A 9,137-nucleotide genomic window follows, 5' to 3' on the forward strand; every position below is an offset into this window, starting at 1 on the left:
ATCGATCGATCAATATTAATCATCTGATTAATTAAGTAGTAAGCTTGCTAGTGACAAATGCAGCATGCATATTATATGGAGCATGAATATGGTATTCGCGAGCGTGGTGACGACAAAGCTATAATTAATTTGCCGCAATACTTTAAATTAAATTTTTTGATTAAATAATTAGTGACTAATCTGTCACACCTACCTACCTACAAGTGGGCTACCTTCATCATAATAATTATATATAATATGCTATCATTATATCATGCCTAGCTAGCTCGTAGTTGAATTGCGGCCACGATGTTCTCCTGAATATCAGACGTTTTTGCTAGCTAGCTGATCTTAAAATTATTTGATCCAATTTTTCCATTAATATAATTTAATTTACCTAAATTTCGTACATTCCATGCATATATATATTGATCAGATGCTTAGCCAAATGTTAATATATCCTCAAAGTTTAAATCGAAAATCTTCTTTTTTTTTCTTTCTTTTTTATCCACCGAGCTAGCTAGCTAGCTAGCTTAATTAAGTAGTCATTATTTTAATTAATGCAAAAAATATTTCTCTAAGGGATCGAAGAAATGAAATTTTTCGTCCTTCAAACATTTTTGGGATCAAAATGCTGTATTTTTTTATGTGATTATATATATATATATATATATATTATTAATTTATTAATTCATCCCAAAAAAAATAGATTTTGTTGCAGTACTATACACGAGTACATTCAATGAGCTGCATATCATCGTTTTATAAAAATTAAGGTCTTTCAGGGACGGGCCAATTTAATTAAGATCATGATCATAATTACTTCTATTACTGGAAAAACTTCTTTCCACTAAAGGAAGATGCAACGTCTAAAATGAATTGTACACTGTACGTGCAAGAAATGATCAATATGAGTACGGGGTATGCATGATGATATAGAATTTATATGACTGAATATTGAATATCCTAATTGCAACCTTTCACCTCAGTTATTGTATATAAATTCATTTATGTATATGTCACAACAAAAAATGATTATAAGATGACGTGGTTAGTTATTTGCAATAAAAATGACAATTTTCAATTAAAATAAACCTATTCTCGTATCAAATATGAAATAACTCTCTCACAAATAATAATCATACATTTATCTTGTAGTGTGTATCAGTGCTCCAGCTAAGGGATTCGATAAACTTGTCAAGAATCTCTTCACAATTGGCGACAGTTCACTAAAAGAATCGAGTGCATCTGAATATCCTGCAATTCAGCCTTGTATCAAGCTGTGTATCAATTCCAGAAGCTAACTGTCTACCAACGTCCATTGTATTTCCTTTTATACTCATTTTCCTTGTATTATTTCCACTAATTTAGTTGATGACTATGTATATATTACAACAAATGTATATGACAATTGTGTGTGCAATAAAATATATTCTTTTACATTTTTATGGTATCAAGAGACAGGTCGTTCTGACTCATGCTTTTTTTGTTTTCCATGGCTTCCTCTGCAACTTCTCAAACCAACAGCACCACATGTCCTCCAACTCTTCTCCTATTTATTTCAATCACCTTACGCATCTCATTAATTACCATTAAGCTTAATAGAAAGAATTATCTTCTGTGATGTGCCCAGCTGGTCCCGTATCTCAAAGGCCAGAATCTATTTCATTTTGTGGATGGTTCCTTTGCACCCTCACCACCTATGATTTCTACTGCAAGCACTGACTCCAATGCTCCTATATTGTCTCCAAACCCAGAATACCATCACTGGAAACAACAAGATCAATTATTATTATCTACCATCATATCCTCATTGTCTAATGATGTCCTAGCCCATGTTGTTGGCTTTGATAAGTCATGTGCTATGTGGCAAGCTCTTGAAGAAATGTTTTCTCTTCAATCTCAAGCTCGGGTCACTACCATACACCTCAATCTTGCTTTACGCAAAAAAGGCAACAACACAATTCCTGAGTTTTACTAGAAAATGAAATATGTTGGTGACACACTAGCTACTGTCGGTCAACCTCTATCAGATAATGAATTAATGAGCTATATACTAGCTGGTCTTGGGTCTGAATATGATCCTCTCATCACTTCTCTTACTACAAGGTTTGACACCATGTCTCTTCAAGAAGTATATGGTCACCTTCTTACATATGAGCTGCAACTGGAACAACAACATAAATCTGTGGAGTGTGCAAATGCGTCTACCAACACAGTTTCTCGCACAAATAATCATCGATCTTGTTCGAATGCCACAAACAATCAGAAGAATTATTAGCATCGACAAAATCGATATCGTGGAAGAGGTCATGGTGGCCGCAACTTCCTTTCCAACGACTCGAAACCAATCTGCCAAGTATGCCACAGACATGGTCATACTGCTCTAAAGTCATGTTACCATCGGTTTGAGGCCTCTTATCAAACTGACCAGACCAACTCTTATCAAGCACATATGGCCACTGCTCCATCGCAATCTGATCTCAGTTGGTATCCCGACACTACTGCAACGCAACACCTCACGACTGATCTTAATAATTTGACTCTTCAGGTTGAAGATTATATGGGGATAGATCACATACGTGTCGGCAATGGGGCAGGTTTGCTCATTCAACACATTGGTGCATCACAAATTTCCACCCCATCCAAATCCCTTCTCTTGAAAAATCTCTTGCATGGTCCTTCTATAGAAAAGAATTTACTTTCTGTTAGTCAATTCACCAAAGATAACAATGTATGTTTTGAATTTCACCCTCATTTCTTTTGTGTGAAGGATCTCAGTTTGGAGAAAATCCTCCTCTGCGGACCTACTAAAGGCAGACTCTACCATCTTCCTCATTCCTCCACCGTCAAATCTGCTTGTGTCAGCGAAAGGGCTACAATTAATACTTGGCATTGCCATTTTGGTCACCCTTCCATAAGCTTGGTTCACAGTATTCTTGCTTCTAATAATCTTCATGTACATGACAATAAGTTTCTGCCTATTTACGACTCATGTCAATAGGCTAAAAGCCATAAACTCCCCTTTTATTTATCTCCCTCTCACTCTCATCATCCTTTAAATCTCATATTTTCTGATGTATGGGGCCCTTCTCCAATCTCATCTATTGAAAGGTATCGATATTATGTTATCTTTTATGATGATTATAGTAAATTTTTTTAGTTATTTCCTTTAGCTCACAAATCAGATGTTGAATTAACATTTTATAATTTTCAAAAATTTGTTGAGTGCCAATTTGGAAGGAAAATCAAATCTATTCAAACTAATTGGGGTGGGGAGTTTCGTCACCTTAATGAATTCTTCAAACGTCAAGGAGTTTTTCATCGTTTAATTTGTCCCCACACTATAGGTGCTGTTCAATATGTCTTACTTACAAGGCCAAATCTCTCATTTGCTATTAATAAGGTCTGTCAGTACATGCAAAGACTCGTTGTTAATCATTGGACAACTGTAAAGAGGATTTTACGCTATCTTCAAGCCACCTCCCATCATGGCCTGCTCTTCACAACGAGCTCTTCCAACATTTTTCAAGCCTACTTAGATGTGGATTGGGGAGGCTGTCCAGATTGTCGTCGGTCCACGAGCAGCAATCTCATTAATTATGGATCCAATCTTATTTCATGGAGCTCCCACAAACAACGCACTATTGCTCGCTCAAGCACGAACGCTGAATATAGTGCTCTTGCAAACTGCACTGTTGAACTCATTTGGCTTCAGGGACTTCTCAATGATCTTGGAATTCATCTAAACCAGCCACCAATTTTATGGTGCAACAATATCGGTGCCACATATCTCTCCGTCAATCATGTTTTCCATGCTCGTACGAAGCATGTGGCCATTGATTTTCATTTTGTTCGAGAACGTGTCAATCATGGTCATCTTAAGGTCCAATTTATTTCCAGTAAAGACCAACCATCGGATATCCTCACTAAGTCGCTAGTTACACCTAAATTTGAGGACTTAATACGAAACAAGCTCAAGGTCAGTACTGCTGCTTCGTTGAACTTGAGGCCAAGGGCGTATCAGTGCTCTAGCTAAAGGGCCCGATAAACCTGCCAAGAATCTCTCCACAGTTGGTGACAACTCACTAAAAGAATCGAGTGCCTCTGAATAGCCTGCAGTTCAGCCTTGTATCAAGTTGTGTATCATTTCCAGAAGCTAGCTATCTATCAACCTCCACAGTGTTTCCTTTTATACTCAGTTTCCTTGTATTATTTCCACTAATTGAGTTGATGACTCTGTATGTATTACATCAAATGCATATGACAATTGTGTATGCAATAAAATATATTCTTTTACATTTTTAGTAGACAAATTATATATACCTAGCTAGCGGGGAGGCTTTTGTGAAGGAAAAAAGAGTTAGCACTGATATAATTCCCACTGATCCTCAAAGATATCATAAGTATATATGAATGGTTGATAATAGACAAATTGAACCGAAAATTATATTATGCTAGCTCTTATTAGAGGACTATTCTGCATGCCAATAGTAACACTTTGGTGTTGGCATTAATTAGAAAAACCCTACTCCCGGATGATCAGTTTATTCCTATTGGCAATTATCAACTTCTTAAATATTAATATTAATGCTCAAGAGATATTAAGACGCAGTACGTTGCTTTCTTTTTCATGATTTATATATGGGGAAAATTCTTTTTCAACCTCTAATTAACTAATATATACCTTAATTGCACTTCAAATTATCAAAACCAGCACATTATATATTTCATGAATTAAATATTATTGGTATTGATGGTCAATTAATTATATATATGGTTTCGGGGAGAAATGATATATATATAGTCACGTCATCACAGTTGGTGTTAAAACTATTGTACGTTGTTCGGCCATGAAAAGAACGCACGTACATTACATTAATTAAAAGTACTTTATATATATGAAACTGATGATATTGCGATTCACGCGAAGTTGGCAACATTATTAATAATGCTAAATGACGGTTATATATATTAATGTTATCATGTACCTGAAATTAAAGACTAATAATCATATATGGTATTATAAGCAATTAATTACGAACACTAGGAGGCTGGGCTAGCTATTCAATTAGCTAGATCAAGATCTTCCTAAGTTTATTTTCTTGAAACGAGGGAGGATCGAGATCATGATGTACTAGCGTACTACTTTATGAATTAGTAGAAACTTTTTGGACTAGTACTCTAAAAGGCAGCTTAATTTATTAATTTAATTACTTTACAAAAGATGCATGAGACAATTTGGAAATACTAACACATGAGTCATTGTTCGGCCACTTAGCAATAACGTCTTCGTACATGCAGTAGTCGGCCGGCATGATATATATACACGATGTACTACTGATGATCATCATCGATCTAGACGTGCATGCATCTTGCACGTACCGTACGTGCATATAATATGAATATGCATTCATTGTGAAACGCAAATCACCCATGCATGCACTTGCTTGATCTCATGGAACGATCGGTCGCGAGCATCTTCAGGGTTGATTAGATATCATGCATCATGATGATGATGAGTACTGACAAGCTAGCAACCAGCAACCCACTTTGATTTGTCGATGATGATCATGATCATCCCATATTTAATAATTTCTTCGATCAGTACGACCTTTAATCAATGCCTTCAATAATATGGTTAGTGAAAACTACCACCATGCCAGGCGTGATCAATGGCCTTTATATAAGAAAGTCATTAATTAATTAATTAATTAGCAGCGTTAATAATTCAAGTCGATCGAGCTTCTAAAAACAAATAAATCCAAAAGGTAAAAAAAAAAAAAAAAAGGAGCACTTCGTGCATGGTTAGACATGAGTTGATTGATTATAAAGTAGTAAAATTAAAGAATATTATCCATGCATGCAACAACAGCTAGCAAATGAAAGAAAAAGCGATTAGCAGAAATATTATTGCGTATTTGATTAGCTAAAGGCCGACACTAAGACATGAATCCTATAATTAAAGTGGTTGGATACGTAATATATATTGTGATAGGATCCGCGCAATATCTTTTAAAAGCTAGAAGAGCTAAAGTACTCTCCATCGCTGGCCTATTAATTGGATGTATTCATGAATTTCTCGTGAGTGCGCCATCTGTATTATATATACCTGCCTGAACCACCTAGCTGCTCTCTCTCTCTCTCTCTCTCTATATATATATATATATATATCTCCAGAGCATCATCAAAGACAGACGCCAGTACTTATTTGACAATGAACACTCGTACTGCAAGCTGCTAGCAGCTTTAAATTGGTCAGATGTCAATGTTTCGCGTAACATCTGATCATCATTTTGATCTAGGGCTCATGAATGGTAGTAATATCTTCAGGCTCTTAGCGGCTAGCGAGAAGCTTGGACCTGCAGCAAGAATATGATGATCCAGTACTACTTTATACCAGAAAAACCTTTTTCACCTGATCTCTATTAATTTCAAAGAGCATGAAAATTCAGGCATATATCTCATGACCATCAGGAACATCGATCTGATCAGCTAGCTAGCCTTAACAAACCCAAACAACTTAGATATATATATATATATATATATATATATGTTTCGTGCAAGGGGAGTATGGCCTTTTCCTTCCATTCAGTTCATGATGACTTTACCTAATTTTAGAAGAGAAAAAAAAGAAGAAGAGAAAACCCCTATTTTCCTTCCACAAGCTGCATGCTTCTGCATTTTTCATAAAAGCAGCCTGTCCAATTCTGTATCCTCTTGTTTTTTCATAAAAGCTTCACCTAACGATCGAGTTAAGTCTCATTTTAATGGAACCAAAATGATTTATTCCTTCTAACTTATAGGTATATAGCTAGCTAGTGATAGAAAAATTCTCTTGTTGTACTTGGTTATAATAAGTACTACTTCTGTACTTAGAAGATCAACTTGAACATAATATATATATATATATACGGGATCATTACAAATATATATTGAAAAGAACCCTAATTTGGTTAAAGTACTACACCGATCGAACTTTACTGATCAAAAAGGAAAATAAAAAATTGTACGACTTATATATTCATGTTAAGAAACTAAGAACTCTTTAAAGTTCTTTTTGAACAGGTCATGTAAATTTAACAACAGAGCTGCAATATATATATATATATATATATATATATATATATAATAGGCACTCGCAAATGACCTGTGTTAGGTAGCTATAGCCATGTGTAGTTGAATTTGCAGGTAGGAATCTTAAAAAAGACAGAACATTACTGTTGGTTGCATTTGATGTATAACGACTGATCAAGTACGTACTGTTACCATGTTGATCAATCTATAGCATGTAATTCAGAAATGCCAAGTGCCGACTCATTTTCATCTGCAAGTGGCAAGTTTTTCTTCCTGCAATCTAAGCTAGCTATACGTAGGAACACAAGCTATAAAGTGAAGGAGCCCAAACAATTATAGAGAAACCCAAAACGACATTGATCATATTAACAACAGAAGAAAAGAATAATTAACACAAAGAGAAAATGATCGATCAACAGAAAGAGATAAAGAATTGTTATATCTGTAGAAAAACCCATTGGGAAAAGCTACTTAGCGATGATATTTACACACAAACACATACCACAGAGAGAGAGAGAGAGAGAGAGAGACAGAGAGAGAGAGAGAGATGTAAGTATCATTGCATCCTTCTCCACGAGCGAGATATAAGTATCATTGCATCCTTCTCCACGAGCAGTAATATTATGCAAGTTCAACACCATAAACTAAAGCTCCAACGAAACTGCCAAACCCACAAAGTCACGCCAATTAATAAATCGATCGACCGAGTGAGTGAGTTCAAATAATGGTGATAGATATTCTGCAACTGGATCGGATCCACATGTGTGGGTGTAATTCGAATTGGGTTTTGTCTTTCATGATTCGTCTTTTTCTATAGGTAATAAGATGAGTTTAGTATCCTAAAACAAAGACATCTCGAGCATAAGGGTTCTGAGGGATCTATACTTCCATAATACTTCCTACTATATGAGTACTGTGCGAAAAGTATATATACAATTAAGTATAAACAAAGCATCCGCCACACATTACAAGTTCTTGATGATCACAAAAGAAACATTAACCTGCAGTGTGTAACCAAAACGACTTAGCAGATCACATCAAACATAACAAAAAGGCAAAATTCAAAACGAAATAAATAGAAAAAAAAAAAGAAGGAAAAAGGAAGATGGAGACTATATATCAGTAAGTAGTAACAATACCAAAGCCGGAGATCTTGAACTTTCTTGACCCTGTCTGTATCATCCCACAGCTTTATTGAACCGCAACGAAGAGATCAAAGATGGTATCTGTGCATGCGAAGAGCCGCGAGCCGCTCATAGATCGATGCAGTTCAAGAAAGCTGTGGAAGGATACGAAGAGGGTCATCAATAGGCCGCGTACCCCATGCGATCGAGTAGATGATCATAAGATGCTTGGAAGCTTCAATCCAATAAAAATAAGAAACTAAACCCTAGGAATTAGGAGATGAGGATCAGAGGAAGATCAAAAGGGAGAGAAAATTAGAACTGGAAGAGAAGTGCAGATCTGGCGCAGAGAGGGAGAATTAAAGGTGTAGGACTAAGGGATGGGCAGGGAGTGGTTTATATAAGGAGATTGGAAGTACTTTTTATTTATTTATTTATTTATTATTTATTTTTTTTCCACCACCAATCCCAAGAAGAATATTGGGCCAAAGTTTACAGATTGATGAACCCTAATTAAAAAGCTGACTCTGTTTGATTGATCCAATTTTAAAGTTTTTAAACCCCTATGGCTGAAATACTGTGGACAAGAGAAAAGAAACGTATTTGGAAAGGTCATGAATATACGTTCGGCTGAGATGCATCTTTCCTGATCTGACGGTGGCGGTTACCCTAGTGGGGACACTCTAATGGGTCCCACCTCCGATTTGTCCCTATATAAAACGTAAAATCTTAGGCCACGCACTTTGACTTTTGAGTAAATTACACTGTCAAATGACAATGGGCTTACAAAATGGGCCTGCGTATTTGGAACAATGAAAGAAAGTTCTTAGCATTTACGAAATGAAGATATGATTATTTCACAATTTTTTTTTTTTTTTAAACTCCAATTCAAACAACATTCAATTAAATTATCTCACAAGTGCATTTCTTGATCCACTCTTTTGTTCCTTTATGTGG

The 9,137-nt window shown here is 35.7% G+C and overlaps 1 long non-coding RNA gene and 1 other non-coding gene across 2 annotated transcripts; one reads left to right on the forward strand and one right to left on the reverse strand.

Annotated features, from left to right (window-relative positions):
- The first annotated feature begins 2,002 nt into the window (after positions 1-2,002).
- Positions 2,003-2,141, forward strand: LOC118349750. The gene has a single exon (XR_004802669.1). It is a non-coding gene; the product is annotated as a small nucleolar RNA Z247 (small nucleolar RNA).
- A 5,770-nt stretch (positions 2,142-7,911) lies between these two features.
- LOC109016790 lies at positions 7,912-8,596 on the reverse strand. The gene is made up of 2 exons (XR_002000208.2): positions 8,196-8,596; positions 7,912-8,057 (listed from the first exon to the last, which is right to left on the reverse strand). It is a non-coding gene; the product is annotated as an uncharacterized LOC109016790 (long non-coding RNA).
- Between the last annotated feature and the right edge of the window lie 541 nt (positions 8,597-9,137).

Source organism: Juglans regia, chromosome 10 (genome assembly GCF_001411555.2).
Source record: "Juglans regia cultivar Chandler chromosome 10, Walnut 2.0, whole genome shotgun sequence".
NCBI classification, from domain to species: Eukaryota; Viridiplantae; Streptophyta; class Magnoliopsida; order Fagales; family Juglandaceae; genus Juglans; species Juglans regia.